This window comes from Podarcis cretensis, assembly GCF_951804945.1.
Source record: "Podarcis cretensis genome assembly, chromosome: 1".
In the NCBI taxonomy this organism is placed as follows: domain Eukaryota; kingdom Metazoa; phylum Chordata; class Lepidosauria; order Squamata; family Lacertidae; genus Podarcis; species Podarcis cretensis.
In genome coordinates this window covers 35735001-35751620 of record NC_137170.1, presented here as the reverse complement: position 1 = coordinate 35751620, position 16620 = coordinate 35735001, and the positions used below count along the sequence as shown (strand labels likewise).

Below are 16620 nucleotides of genomic sequence, written 5' to 3'. Positions count from 1 at the left end.
CATCTGTTTTCCTCTCTCACGTCTAAAAATCAGCACTTGCTGATAGCACTTATACTGTTTTCATTATCGGCACCCGTTATCTACCACATGCCATTACTAAATTGAGGTAAGTTTTCTGCAGCTGATCTGCAAATTCGAGAATTTGTGCTGGAAATTGTGCTTCTTTACAGAGAGCATATAGGAATGTGTTAAGTTGTGGGTTGACATAGCAGACGACACAGCGATTTCTCCAAAGCAGCTCTTTATTTTGTAAGCTGGAATATAACTGACTAGCAAACAGCTCAGCCGGCCTGCTTTTATAGGCAGCCGGCTGTCTACATTGTAGCAACAACAACCCAGAGTTTCCCGCCTAAAATAACTGATGTGGACCTGAGTGAAAACTATCTACAGACCTGAGTGAAAACTATCTACAGTATCCCCCTGCTGGCCCAGGGTGAAACTTCACTACATAACAGAATGAGCAGAAACTTAAGGAGGAGAAAGCTGACAGGCAGTGCTACCAACCTGGGCAGGCTGCAAGTTAGAAAAGCAGGTAGGTGTGAACAGCTGAGAGCAAACTAAGGTTGGTGGGACAGCGGCCTACTTGCCCTCTTAGTCTCCACTGCTAAGAGCCTTGGTATCATAAATGTGACATTTTGAGCAATACAGTAACTAGCCCCCACACCCTGTTGGGGCTTTCTACCTGTATATGTCTTTACTGTTATTTAATGTGTTTCTTTACTTGGGAACTTGAGATCTGTTAGACCAAAAGAGGGGTAAGGATAGCAGTCTGTCTTGCCTCCTCAGACTGCTACCAAACTTGCACAGCTAACTAATTCAGATGTTACCTTGGCACCCTGTTACTGAGACCTTAATGCTTCATCAGCTGGGAATCCGCTTTGGGACAGAATCATAATTCATGCCAATGAGAAGTCATACCTTCAGTGTTGCAGGCACTGTGGAACTCCCTCCCACAAGAATTAGATAGGCACCATTCCTGCTTAGTTTCAGATGTTTTATTTCAGGAGACCTTTGCACCCTGAACGCTTCTCAGGAGTTTTACATTTTAATTTTTTTAAGCTTTTAAATTCTTGAGGTTTTATATTTTGGAAGTTTAAATTGTGTCTCTATTGTGTATTTTATTGTTGTAGGCAACTTTGAGACCTATGTGGTGAAAAGCAGGGTATACATTTTTGAGTGAATGAATGGATAAAGCATATGGAGTTGAATTCAAAGGTTGCATGAGTGGAAGGCCACTTGCACAACTGAACATTACCCAAGGCCAGCACTTCCATGAGGCGAGGCGAAACAATTTACCTCAGGCAGCAGATCTCACCTCCTGTTGCACTGTTGCCAGTCCCATTGTGCAACTGCCAGCCTTGCCACAGCCCATGCCATCACTGCCACAGTCGCCATTAATGCTGGTCCCTCGACACTGTGTTGTGGCAGTAGCATGGGTGCAGCTGTGGGTGAGGGCACAATTGTGGTGGCAGATGTGATGGTGGGTGCAGGGTGGGCGGCCTACACCAGCAAAATGTCCTGGCCGACCCTATCATTGCCTCACTAGTTCTTTGCCCTCTGCCACTGCACAAAGCTCCAAAGCCTTCATGGAGGACCTTCTGAATAGCATGGGCAGTTTCAAAGAGGGTTGCAGCAGGGAGTGAGAATAGATCAGAACTTGATGGTGGAACCTTATGGGACAAGGGGCGTAGCTACCTGCTGTGGCACCCAGAGTGGCGGGGGCGATCTGCGCTGCCACGCAGTGGCAGCACAGGGCCGCGAGCCACTGTGTCACTCCCAGGAGAGATGCGTGGCTCAGGCGCGCTGCAGGCCAGGCCCCAAGGTAAGTGCCGCCCCCTGTGGTATGCCATTTTGTCACCCCCACAGGGATGACACCCGGGGCGAATCGCATCCCCCACACCCCCCTTCCTACGCCCCTGCTTTAAACTAATCCCAACCTTTGGATCCAGTTCATTGCTTTATTTTGTATTGTTTTCTTCTTTCTCTAAAGCTTTGATTTTGGAAAGAGCACCAGGATGCAAGGATGTGTATGTAAATACTTAATAAATATCCACTTGATGCAGTTCTTCTGTCTTGCTTTAAAGAGCACTGCTTTCAGCTCTCAATTGACTAGATCATTTTAGCAGTGAGGCTGACTAACAATGAAGGCGGTGCATTTCCCCCCCGAGCCTTAGAGATACATTTCAAACATTTGTTCTTTCTTTTCTGTAACTTGTCTGAGATGGAAATTCATCTGTGAACCCTTGTTTTTCCTTCACGTTTTCACAGAACCACATTTGCATGCCCCTGGAAAAAGAATCAATATTATGAATAAGTCTTCCAGAAAGCCCTTAATTATGTGTCTGTGTATCAGCTTGTAATATTTTGTGTTCCTTCAGATTCGTCTCCTTTTTAGCTGACACAAGTGGACTTTGAAAAGAGGAGTAAAATCAGCAATGCAACATGGAAATGCATGCAAAGTTGTTAAATGTGATAGCAAAATAAGAGAAGCTTCAGTCAGTATGATCAGAGTTGTTAAAAAAAGAGAGAGAAAGCCAGCAAACTGTCTATCATGTGATGAAGTTTGACAGTAGGGATTATAGCTTTGATGGACCAGAACAGCTAATAGAAGAAGCTGACATTTTTGAAACCCTGCTAATTAAGGGTTCCTTCCTTAATATTAAAATAAAGTCTTTGTCTGGGTTTTATGGTTGGAGAATCAGGTGTTTTCATTAATATATGCCAGTCAGTCTTAATAAGCTTGGAGGGCAGAGGAAGTTATTATTGAGTGACCTTCTACAAAATAAGCATGTTGCTAAGGGCTCTAACCCTGCCCTGTTCAGACTGATGAATCTCATTTCCAATGCAAAAGCTTCACAAGAAATCCAAGCATTCTCTGTGCAATCACAGAAAATAATCCTTGTGTCTCATGTAATGTCCAGAATTGCCACTTACTATACTTCTACTGTACAATGAATATTACAATACATATTATTTTTCCAGCACAATTGTCTACGTTTCTGAATTGCCAAGAATAGAAAAAAACTTATTGTCAAGATACCTGTATTGAAAAGTCAGCTCATTTTAATACTTCTCAAATAGTCATCTACTCTGTTCATGAATTATAATGCACAGAATACATCCAACAATGCTAGCTTTATAAAAAGAGATATGTCTATATTATTACATATTCATTTTCAAATAGATTTTGAACAGATTTTAAACCATGCATTGAAATTCATTGAAATGATAAATTCACAGTTGGATTTTGATTTGCTTTTAATCCAATTTTAGGCATAATGCATTTTCACCTTTTTTGTACTAGTTGTGCTTTTCTGTTGCCTTGTGAAGCAAATGAAAATTATGGTAGATTTTTTTTTTGGGGGGGAGTTATAATATCTGCAGATGAAAGCTAGAAAACGAGCTGGTCAAACATATGAAATCAGTCAAGCATCAACACTATTTGTGAACATCCTTATATTCATTCTCTGAGCGCTGGATCATTGCCAGCAAAAAAGACCCCCATTCAGATATTTCCTGTATACAGAGATTTCCTGAAAGCATATCCTGCTTGCATGATTAAAATTTTATTTGCCTTTTACTGAATCAGATATGTTCTCTTTGAGGTATCCCATGCAGAATAAATGCATCAGGTAAAAGATGGGAGTCTACAGAACATATCAAGCTTAATGGGTTGTGAGCAATTACACAGCGCGCAGGCTTAGCTGAAATGTTGTAAGTGGGCAGCATTGGTATGTCGTTCCATGTATTTACACAGCAACAGCAGCTGAATAACTTGCATCATAATTCAAGACCTCCTTAAATGCAGCTACATGTGTTTAAACTGCCATATCTACTGTTAAACATTACTTGTTGTTCCTTGGGAAAGCATGCGTAGTCAGACAGTATCCATTAATTTTTCAGTTAAAAAACCCCTTGTGGTGCCTTAAAGCAGGGAGGTAGAACCTGTGGCCCTCCCAGCATTATTGGACTTCAGCTCCCATCAACCCTGGCCAGCATGTCCAGTGATCAGGGATGATGGGAGCTGAAGTCTAGTAACATGGGGAAGGCCATAGGTCCCCCAACCCTGCCTTAAAGACTAAGGGTGATAGTGAATGAAGTCGTTCTCAGAGTAGACACATCAAAATCAATGGATGTAATTCAGTAAAATAATAGATTTCCATGAGATTACCCTGGTTAACATTGGATACTGCCTAACAAATTTATTACAGCGTAAGCTTTCATGGAATACAGGCTACACCATCAGATGCATGAGGTGTTTTCCAGAGTTGAGAGAATAGGGGAACTGTAAACAGTGAAGTCAGAAGGAAGTTAAAGGCAGAAAAGTATAGGCTGTAATAACTGCATTGTGACCCACTGATGTTATGGTTGACATTAGATTCCAACATAGTGCTGTCAGGGGAGTCATGGGGACAGAGCATATGCCACATTTCTGTTGGCACATATTGGACTGCTACCCATGGTCTGCAAGAGACAAGTGTCTAGGATGGACTATAGATCAATGGTGAAATGTTTGAGTAGTTTCAGCTGGGAATTAGATGACAACAAATGGCAGTCCTGTTTTCTCTTCTAGGTCTGTCCTAAATAAGATTATTCCTGAATCCCAATCTGATTTTGTAGTTCCGTTCTGCTTTGTTTTTCATTTAGTTGGCTGGGATTTGAGAACAACTTGATGTATAATCTTTAGTTGTGAGATGTGAATCTTAAACTTGCTGGTTAAATATGAATATATGAGGCTGTTTTGCAGGATTTAGCACTGTATTCTGAGTGGAAGTTAGAAACATGCAAAAATGTATAGTGGTCAGTGGGTTCCAATATATCCATTATGTAGATGCACCATTGTTTCCACAAAGTGAATACTAGTAATATTATTCATAATGTTAAGGTTCTTTTAATTGTTCACCTTCCATTGTAATATTTGATAACTGCCAATGATGCCCTTTTGTATTCTACATAGGACAAATCAGGTCAGTTTCTGTACAGCAGAAATGGCAGTACTGTATATAAAAACCAGTGGGGGAGCACTTCAGTCTCCTACAGCCCTCTGTAACTGGCCTTAAAGTGGCCAATGCCATATCGGAACAAAGGGAGACTGCCACATGAAAATGCTGAATTATGATTCATCAAGCGGTTCAGTGCTGAATCTTGTGGGCTGAATCAGGACAAATGATTTTTTTTTATCACACTGCATATGTTCATTGGCTAACTTATGCCAGGATGTCTGTGTTACCAAAACCTGCTTTTTGTCAATGCTCACTATTAGTCATGTGATTTTCATAAACTATGCTTTTCCATATCTCATTTTCTGATGACCTCACTCTTTACAATTTCCCCCAAACTATATGCACACACACACTCTCACATACTTGCAACTCCACACTTCATGCATCTGATAAATTGGACTGAATTACACATAAATTTAAGGCATCATATGTTTTGGGTCCCAGCTTTTGTTGCAAGCCTTTGTAAATACTCAGTGTCACCCACATACCACCTGGATAGTGGTATTATTGGGTTTTGGGGAGAAGGCTATTACATCCTGGCAGAGTTCTTCCCCACCCAAGCACTGTGCCGACATAGAGAAACACTCAGTCATACAATCCCATGTGCACATTTTGAAATAGGCATAATCCAGGAATGTTAATCTGAAGTTATGAACTGTTTCTCGAATCCATGGATAAAGTGTGAATATTATTTTAATCATCATCATCATCATCAACAACAACAACTTGTAAAGCATAGCATTGCTGGACAATACACCTATAAGCTAATATCCTTGTGCACTAGAGATAGAGCAAAACAGGCAGTGACCCTATGTGTGCTTCTGACTGATGCTCTATCTCTCCTTTTACCCTCCATAGCATTTAGTTCTATAAAATATGTAGAGGCTGTGTTTCCAGATCAAACCCTCTTAGAGCAGCTTGCAAAACACCATAGAAATTAATAAAATGCCAATGAGCTAGCACTTATAAAACATTAAACCCTGTTACATTACGTTTATTGTCATAAGCATATAATAAAGTATTTTAATAAAGTATTTCTCCCCCCAGCCCTGCCAAATAGCATTGAAATGTTCATTAATTAACATTTCAAACTTTGTCGGATCACAATATAAGTTGACATTCCTTATTGTGATTGTTCTAAAAAGACTCCTTATTGAAAGGTATGAATAAAACTCTTTCTGAGAGTAATAGCAGTGCAACTTACAGCAGCTTATTTAGTTGTGGTATTAAGGCTGCAAGCTTTGACCACTCACAAGGCAGGATAGCCCCAATGTAGTTAGTAGGTATCTACTGAGCAAATATGCGCAAGATTGTGCTGTTGTTATGTATACCAGTACTGATCCATGTGTTGGATCACTTCAACAAAGGAGGAAATACCAGGTGCTAGTTACATACTGTAGTTATCCCACATTACCAATCCTGTTCTAACAACAAAATTATTGCTAGAGTGCCCCCTCCCTTCCCCTGCACAACTATTAAAAGTAATGCTTAATGTATATATCTCTGGAAATAAACAGATACCTATGGGGCCTCCAAAGGAAACATCACAAATCATCTCTGATGTCAGTGCTCTAGCATCCAGCCAGCTAGACAGAAGTACTGTAGAATATTCCAGATACCACTATACAGCTCTTGTTTGCAGCAGGCTCTGAGTAAATCTCTACATTGCTCGGGTTCTGAATGGAACCCCATCCTCATGGTGACACAATTAGGTTGTATGTAGAACTGCAACTGCCCTCCAAATGCTCAGCTGCCCTCTGCTATTCTCAGCTCTCTCATCATTCACACAAAGTCATTTTCAAAGAAAAGGGGTGTGTGTGAAAAATAGGGTGTAAAAAATAAAAGCAAAAAAGTCTGTTTCCTCAAATAGGTTTGTGTTTGCTAGTCTGTGTGGCATCACAACATAAGCCAGCACATATTTCCTTTTCCAAATGTCCATTTTGAATGCAAGGCGAGAGTTACGACAAGTGTGTTCGCACTGCTGAAAGTGGGCTGCAGTGAGTTGCCGGCAAAGGGGGTGATGATTTATAATTGGGATAACTGTGATACAAAATCAAGCGATGTCTGCTCAGCTTGACAAATTCAAATCCCAGATCTGAAGTCAATTAATCTGAGTTTGATGCTTAATAATTTAATTTAAAACTGTGATTACAGCAATCGTATATGAGCTGTGAGCACTACACGGGCACATCAGATCATTTGTCAGCGTTTCATATGTCATCACATCTATCCTATTTCCAAACAACTTCTCGTGTGGATGCATTTTAATGCTTTGGTTCCTGGGTGGTTTGAAAGCTCAGCTACCTGGGCCAAAATGGGAGAATAAGGCTATCAGTGGCTGCTGAATAACTCTGAATACCAGCTGGTGGAGATCTCAAGTGGGAGGAGTACGGTGCATTCAAGTCCTACTAGAGGGCTTTCCATAGGCATCTTCGCTGGCGGAACTCTGCTGCTCTCCTGACTTCCCAACACTGATTGTAACTACTGGTTACCAAGAGGGAGAGTGAAAGGACAGCAGGGAGCCTGGCCTGGAATGGGCACAGCATTAAGAGCATCAGACTGGCTTCTCTGCTGTGCTGCACAGTGCCAAGCTCCCTGCTTCCTTTCGTTCTCACCCTCTCAGTAACTGGCAGTGGCATGCAGTGTTGGGAAGTCAGGAGGGCAATGCAGCGCCACTGGCTGCTACTGGCTATATCTGCCTTGATCTGTAAGGTGCTATGGCAACCAAACTCCAGTGCCATACTCCATGCACTGCTGAACAGCTGAGTCAAAGAGAGTGCTGCAGGTACACCAAGCAAGCCACCTGTCACCTTTGGGTGCCACTGAAATAGTTGGCTGGAACACAAGATTGTAAATACAGTACACCTGTGTCAGCAGTTTGTCAGATAAGAGAAGCAACTGATTACTTCTCAAATTGCAGGGGGCCTGGCATACCATAGTCTCCAGCTGCCCCGAAAATGCCAGTACTGTCACCAAAACCCTTTGCTACTACAGCTTCTCACTTTGTCACTCAGAGTCCTGAATTCCCAAGAGGTCTTCCCTTCAGTACAGAGTTTCAACGTGTTACTGAAAGTTCAGATCTGTGCATCCCTCTTTCTAAGATTTATGCCTCTGGCACTTCCTGTTTTTATGAAAACAAGATCCAAGTCACCTGAATGCCCCTAAGAAAGTCTTTTGCCATTTCCCCACTCCTCAATTGGCCGGTTTCCCATAAAGCAAAGTGGGTGGGGCCTGTCCACGAGGCCATTACGGTCGCTTGGCTCCAGCTTGCTTCGTTCTGCTGCTGAGTTTGTGTCCCTGCCCTGGAGGAGGAGGAGGCGGCACGGGGAGGCGATGAAAGCTGAAGGATGGCCAAAGCCCTGGGACTACTGGATTCCAAGGTTGTGATCCTGTGGGAGAAAGTAGCTGTGCTGAAGGTGGAGCTGGTCTCCTGCCAGATCCACCTGGAACAGAAGAAGCTGCACCTCAAAGCCCAGGCCCGCATCTGAGGAATGTTGGGAGGGTAGGGTATACTAGCCCTTTGTGTTGATATTCTTAACACCTGTTAAGGCATGGTTTGGCCAAAATTGGGATAGGGTCAGGGATAACACTTGTGTATTTCATTAAGAGCCTCCACTTTCCTCCCCAGCAGCACAATTCAAACATTGGAACAATGATACGGCACTGCCAGTCTCAGCTTTTAGAACCTACCTCTGCTTTTCATTCTGAGCAACTTGACTCTTTGAAAACAGCTAGGGTAATCACGTGTGTATCACCAAAAAAGAGAGCAAGTGTATGTGTAGATTCATCTTTAGAAATCAGAAAGATAATTCCAGTACACATACAACACATCTCACCGCAGTGGAGAGTGTAGCCAGCATGGTCTAGTGGTTAAGAGCGGTGGACTCGTAATCTGATGAACCGGGTTCGCGTCTCCGCTCCTCCACATGCAGCTGCTGGGTGACCTTGGGCCAGTCACACTTCTCTGAAGTCTCTCAGCCTCACTCACCTCACAGAGTGTTTGTTGTGGGGGAAGAAGGAAAAGGAGAATGTTAGCCGCTTTGAGACTCCTTCGGGTAGTGATAAAGTGGGATATCAAATCCAAACTCCTCCTCCTCCTCCTCCTCAAGGTGCTAAGTGTTGATGAGTAATTTCAAAGTTTCTGCTCCCCCTTCTTATGGTTCTTTAAACTACACTTGGACTGACCAGCCCTTCAAAGAGAGGACACCTTAAAACAGAGAGCATTGTCCTCTCTAAATGAGGGCACATGGTCACCTTAAATGCAACATTGTCCTCCTGTCCGTCCTCTATTTCACCCTTCCATCCCTACAAGCTACTTACTTAGATGAGACTCGCTGCTCAAGTTCCTTTTCTGTTTCTCTTTGGCAGCCTCCATCTGCGATCTCTGCGCTTCCTTCTCCAGCAGCCCTAATCCTGCTGTGATTTAGAAATTTCCCTTTCACTCAGATTTGACACAAGGGCTTCATATCCGCAGAGCATCGCACTTCTGTATTAACAATCAATATTCAGTATGCAGTGACTAAGAAGTTAAAAAGATGGTTTTAAGATATTTATAATTCCAGGAAAGTGTATATATCTGTTAAGAGATGCTGGAATAATACTCTAATCTGTCACATAATGTTCTCTACTGATGATCTTGGCTGTGAGTCCTGGAAGACCTGCTCCCTGCTTTGAGAGCCTTTTTTCCAGCTGGCCTGGGAGGGCAGGGCGCTGACTGACTCCAACTACAAAAGCTGAGGAAGCTGGACAGATTGTTGGGCTGGGGTTTTGTTGGGGGGGGTGGGTGAAGGAGGTTGTTGCTGTTATTGGTAGTACAGTGGTGCCCCGCAAGACGAATGCCTCGCAAGACGAAAAACCCGCTTGTGCTGGTCCCGGGGGAAAGGTACCGTGACCGTAGTCAGAGTTCACGAGATGAGAGGCGAGGTCCGAAACAGGGAGCCGGGCGGGGAACAGGAACGCTGGGAGGTCAGAAGCAGAAGGCTGGGCAGGGAACAGGAACGCTGGAAGGTCAGAAGCTGGGAGCCGGGCGGGAACAGGAGCGCTGGAAGATCAGAAGCAGGAGGCCGGGCAGGGAACAGGAACGCTGGAAGGTCAGGAACAGGAGGCCGAGCAGGGAACAGGAACACTGGAAGGTCTGAAGCCAACAACGACGTTGCTCCCGCAACCTGGGACCGGGCTGACTGACCTTTATCTTCTTCTAAGGCCAGGGGCGGTCCCGGCCCCCAGGAGCCCCGCCTCCTCTGGCCTTAAGGCGAGCACTCCTCCTGGGAGCAACCAGTACCCTTCGCCTCTCTGCCCTAAGCCTCTGTAGTTCAGGAGAGGCCGAAGGGTTACTGGGCCCCAGAGGAGGCTCACCTGTAGCCACTGAGTCCTCAAGCACCTCTGGGGCCAGAAGGGTTTCACCTGGTGCCTGCTCTTGAGGATCTGACACAGGTGCAGGCTCCTCAGAATCTAGGCCTTGCCCCAGTTCAGCCGGCCCTGGAGGCGGGGACTCCTGTGCAGGCTGGGATTCCTCTGGTTCAGCCTCTGAATCGGAATCCCAGGCCATCACACCGCTAGACAAAAGGGTTTTCCGTTTTGGAGGTGCTTCGCAAGACGAATTTCCCTATGGGCTTGCTTCACAAGACGAAAATGTCTTGCGAGTTTTTCCAACTTTTTTTCCCTTCCCCCCCCCCTTTTTCTAAGCCGCTAAGCCGCTTATCCGCTAAGCCAGTGTTTCCCAACCTCGGGCCTCCAGCTGTTTTTGAACTACAATTCCCATCATCCCTGACCACTGGTCTTGCTAGCTAGGGATGATGGGAGTTGTAGGCCAAAAACATCTGGAGGCCCAAGGTTGAGAAACACTGCGCTAAGCCGCTAATAGCGCTAATCGACTAAGCCGCTAATGGGCTTGCTTTGCAAGACGAAAAAACCGCTAGACGAAGAGACTCGCGGAACGGATTCTTTTCGTCTTGCAAGGCACCACTGTAATCTTTTGCATCTTTATTTTAGCACTTACTATGATTTATGGAGAAACTTTAATTTGGTTGTGTATTTTTGTTGGTTTATTTATTGTTCATGACTACTTTTGTTATGTTTGTAATTATGCAATATTTTTAATTCTGTAAACTGCCTTCAGCATGATTTTAACTATGGAAAGGCAACTTACAAATAAAAGGATGAGGTGAGATATTTTTGTGATTAGGCTACATGAGGTATGCGGCACAGAAACTGATTACCCATGCATTTTTTCATAGCTTTATTTTTATGGATTAAGAAGTATTCCCCCCCCCAATTGTTCCCCTCTCATTACAAAGAGTCTAATTTAATCTTAATCTAAAGTAGACTTTAGATGCATCTTTGAATTTGAGAGTTAAATAGGGAGAGTGGAAGAGACATCAGCTTTATTGGCCGGCCATTTCATACAGAAGTATGTTGTACCAATTAATATTGGGCTTTGTTTTATGCCTCCCACTTTCCAGAACTCAGTGACTCCAGATGTAGCAAAAGTATTGCCCATGTTGCTATTGTTAAATCTGCATTGATAATATTTCTGTGTAGTCATTAATAGCAGCCTGGTTTATGCATGGTTTTGATTTTTAATCTATTTATTTATTATCCGTTTAACTGCCCTGAGATCTGCGGGTGAAGCGTGGTATACAAATTTAATACATAATAACAACAACAACAATCTGCAATCAGCTTGTGGGTGATATTAGTGTTGTTTTATTCTACTACTGCAGGTGCATAATTCGGCTTAACTTTCTTTTACAGCTTTACACAGCCTTCTAGTGTCACACACTTATGCAGTCATTTATTCTCTGTCAAAAATTTCAAAGCTTCCATTTTTCTCCTCACAGCAAGAGCTAGTTCAGCATTCAGTAAAATTCAGTTTTTATATGAAAGTGATCCCAACTTAACTTTTCCTCACTTCTTGCTTAGCCTCCCTCCTGGTTTGGAAGTTTTGTATATGAGATATAATTTTAAATACTTTCATCCACATGACTTATAAATTATCTGATACATTCCTGTGGAAGGGCTGTGCCATATTGTAATCCCTCTTTTCTTCACAGCACTTTCTAAAATGTCGCAGCAATTTGAGAATCCACCACAGAGCTTCTTCTCAGCAAATGTTTATCAGACCCCAACGATTGTCAAATATTTTTGCACAAGAATTTGGACCTCAGAGCTGCACCAGTGTCCAATATTGGCACGGTCAACACAGTGATGTTTTTGATTGCATCCCCATAGCAAATCTTTCAGCGAAACAGGCCAGGAGAGATCAAGGCAAATGGCTTAGAGAAGTAAAGGACCACCACCATCAACAGCAACAAAAACAAATGCTATACAGAAGCTCATTTCACGCCCCCCCTTATTTCCTTGTCCTTCTCTTATCTCACTTGCTTACATACTACAGCAGGCTTCCTCAACCTCGGTCCGCCAGATGTTTTTGGCCTACAACTCCCATGATCCCTAGCTAGCAGGACCAGTGGTCAGGGATGGTGGGAATTGTTGTCTCAAGAACATCTGAAGGGCTGAGGTTGAGGAAGCCTGTACTACAGTCTGATTCTCTTTGCTCAGGTGTAGATAATTACATCCACCCTACAAAACTAATTAAAGGAAAAGGCAATTTAAGGCAAAACCACATCCCACTTGTTTGGATGAATATAAGAAGCATATAAATTCTAAATAAATAAATAAATAAATAAATAAATAAATAAAATTAGTGTTGTTGACTGTTGTTTCATGAGATCCCTAATATGGCACTGTACTCCTTATCTCATTTTGCTTTTAGCTTAGCAATTAGCTTTCCTACTGGTTAAAACTGGTTAAAATTCAGAAGAAAGCATGATGGATAAAAAACTGGTTAAAATTCAGAAGGAAGCATGATGGATAAAAAGCACGTTGTTCATCTCAATCAAGCCAATTGAAAAAGTAAAAATGGCCTTCAGTGTGAGTAAATTTGGGGTTGTGCTTGGAACCAAAAGTTTTTATTTTAAGCATATTTCAACTGCAAATATTCTTATAAAATGAACAATTTTGCAAGCAGTTCCATTTAGGTTCGTCTACATGCTTTTAAAAAAAAGTTCACATATAAAGTACTGGAGTCTGTTTAATTTTACTGCTAAATCATGGCTTCATATTATATTACTCTTCCATCAACAACTACATTTCATTCATCTGGTATTGTTTCAGAGCCTAAATCAGGATTCACAAATGATCGGTTCATTCATACCCCTTGGGAGGGAGGGATTACATGTAAATAATCCTGTTAATGGTAAGCATTGCCTCTAAGCATTTCACACTGCAATAATTTGGTAAACTGAATTTGAGTAATTAAGAAATGAAATGAAACTAATAAAATGCTTATTTTAATATTTCCTGATCATTATTATTTGTTTGGGAATTAGTGAATATTAAAAAGTCACTCTTGCTTTGTGCGGAAACGCAGTTCAGCACTTCACTAAATTATCTGACAGTGTCTCGCTATTGTGTTTCAGTCAAAATTCTTTCCATAAAATATTGCAACAGTCAATTTGGTGTGTGCTTGCTCTGGGTTATTAACTCTGTCAACTGTGAAGCCCACTTGCCCGCATGGCCTTAGTGCACAGTTGTATTTATATTACATTTGCATAGTGATTGGCAACAAATCAAAACAATACCCACTGTGCCCATTCAGACTTCAAACTGCTGCTTCTATATCACCATAAATGGTTTTAAACTACATGTTTCTACCACCCTCCTTTTATATATTTATTAAAACATTTATATCCCACCATTTTATCGAGGGCGTGAAGTTGGTTTATAATACAATTTTTAGTAACATTCACAATATCTTACAGCCCAATGGAAAATGTAAAGCAACCAAAAGAGAATTTTCGGGAACAACAACAAAACATCAGGCCGACAGAGACAAGGGTACAGAGCCAGGGGTCCGCAACCTTTTTCAGCCATGGGCCAGTCCACCATCCCTCAGACCATATGGTGGGCCGGACTATATATTTTTTTTTGGGGGGGGGGAATATATGAACGAATTCCTGTGTCCCACAGATATCCCAGAGATGCATTTTAAATAAAAGCACACATTCTACTCATGTAAAAACACCAGGCAGGCCCCACAAATATCCCAGAGATGCATTTTAAATAAAAGGACACATTCTACTCATGTAAAAACACGCTGATTCCTGGGCCGTCTGCGGGCCAGATTGAGAAGGCGGGCCTTAGGTTGCCTACCCCTGGTACAGACCATCCTGGGGAGGGCATTCCTATCCAACTGCTGCATCCCTGCCCAAATTTCACATTGTGGGGGACGGACAGGGACAGACAACTAACAGGGCCTCACTTTTTGTGTGCCAGGTGGACTCATGGAAAGAGGCAGCCCTACTAGGTGTCTTGACTCCAAGTTTAGAGGTTAAGGCCTTTAAACTGAGCATGGGATGGGGAGCAGCTTTGAAAATGAAACTTCTGAAGCTTCAGTTAGTGCTGAATGCAGCAGGCTGTGGGCTAGTCACTGCCAGGGCCTAGCCAACTTCGAAGGCTTATTATGAGGATAAAATGGGGTAACCCATACATGTCACTGTGAGCTCAATGAAGGAATAGTGATATACAACACAGACAGCATTAAAGTACCACAGTCGTCTATATTTAGTTGTACTTTTTATTGGTTCCTTTTATTTTCATAAATTTCATTTAAAATAAAAGAAAAAGTATGTTTAAATGTTTAAATAAGCATAAATAATATAAGCTTCCCAATGTGCATCTCACTGATTACGATCAGAGAGAAAATACTATTTTAAAGTACATTCATTCAAACTAATTATGGGCACTGCTACCACTCACAGAACAACGATTTCCAGCAACTCTTTAAAAAAAAACTATCATGCCCAGAATTCTTTGAGGAGAAAAAAGTGCCTCAAATGTGCTTTAAAAAATATTGTGTGTGTGCAGCTGCAGAGCTTTTTGTTGTTGGCATCTGTCTGTCTTGAGAGACAATGGAGTACATATCCAGAGGTGAAGACAAATACTCTGTTAGAAGCACTGTAGTGGCCTCCCTGGGGCGCAAGCCTGGGCAGTGAGTAGGGAGGTCCTGGGCCGCTCCATACACCCCGCCACAGAGCTAGTGGAAGAGAAACAGCTATTTGTTGTTGGCAGAGTACTCTCAGAGTCCTGGTCTGTGAATGCAGACGATTGAGATGAAGTAGTAGAGCAGGCAGGGCCACTTTAGAATTCCAGAGTGTGTGTCACCTTAATGGTCACCGAAATTTGAGGGAAGAAGGAGAAGAACAGCACTAGGGAGGAAGTTTCTGGTTGAACTGTCTTTCTGGTTTGCTTGTTTCAACTTACATGATGAGCGTCCAGAAAATATGAACCACAGCTGCACTCTGAAGTGGCACAATCTATTTTTTCTCCTCGGGACTTCAAGACCTCATTTCTGCCGTACAGCACTCTTCCAAATTTGCTGTTGTATTTCATCCTGGATTGCCCCCTAATTATTAGGGTTTAGTAACTGATGGGATGAGTGTTTTATTTGTTTCTGAATAGATGCCACTAACACAAATTTAAAGGATGAAAGCTACCACTAAGTCCTCTTAAGGCCAAAGCTCAGCGGCAGAGGTTCAATCCCTAGCTTCCCCATTTATAAAAATTGGGCAACAGGCAATAGGAAAGGCTTGTTTCTGAGAGCCACTACAAATACAGTATTGGATTAGATGGGCAACAACTGAGCTGATAAACAGTTGCTTGCTATGTTGCCTTCTGGTCCTGCTTGCTGGCCTTCTATAGGCCCAGGTTTGGCCACTATGAGAACAGGATGCTGGACTAGATGGGACCTTGGTCTGATGCAGCAGGAGTCTTCATATATTATGGTGGTGCCACTGACACGTATTTGAGGAATAGTGTCTGCTTTTGAAGTGAGAAGAGTGGCATGATGCCTCTATTCTTAATGACATTGTCAGGTCCAGCATCATTAGGCCTCGGCCCAGTATACCTGAAGGAGCGTCTCCGCCCCCATCGTTCTGCCCAGACACTGAAGTCCAGTGCCGAGGGCCTTCTGGCGGTTCCCTCACTGGGAGAAGCAAAGCTACAGGGGGCCTTCTCGGTAGTGGCGCCCGCCCTGTGGAACACCCTCCCATCAGATGTCAAAGAGATGAACAACTACCTCATGTTTAGAAGACATCTGAAGGCAGCCCTGTTTAGGGAAGTTTTTAATGACTGATGTCTTGATGCAGGCATAGGCAAACTCAGCCCTCCAGATGTTTTTGGCCTACAACTCCCATGATCCCTAGCTAACAGGGATCATTTTGATGTATTTTTAATTTTTGTTGGAAGCCATCCAGAGTGGCTGGAGAAACCCAGCCAGATGGGTGGGGTATAAATAATAAATTATTATTATTATTATTAGCTGCTATTAAATTCAGTACAGTCGTACCTTGGATCCTGAACGCCTTGCGAGTCAAACATATCTACAAACAAATTTATAAAAATAAAATACCTTCAAAGCAGTTTACATTCACTATTTTATTAAAATCTGTACAATAACCCTGTAAGGCAGATCAGAATTATCAGAATACAGCTGGTTGGCTGAGAATGATTGGGAATAGCTGGCCTAAGAGAGAATATCCGAGTGAGGACTTGATTT

General features: G+C 42.7%; 1 protein-coding gene and 1 long non-coding RNA gene across 12 annotated transcripts in view; one reads left to right on the top strand and one right to left on the bottom strand.

Moving 5' to 3' along the window:
• The window catches only part of NPAS3 (neuronal PAS domain protein 3), a 637919-nt gene that overhangs the window by 522433 nt on the left and 98866 nt on the right, over positions 1-16620 (top strand). The gene's annotated exons all lie outside the window — the stretch shown is intronic.
• Positions 1945-6577, bottom strand: LOC307204539. The gene is made up of 2 exons (XR_013833736.1): positions 6525-6577; positions 1945-2286 (listed from the first exon to the last, which is right to left on the bottom strand). It is a non-coding gene; the product is annotated as an uncharacterized lncRNA (long non-coding RNA).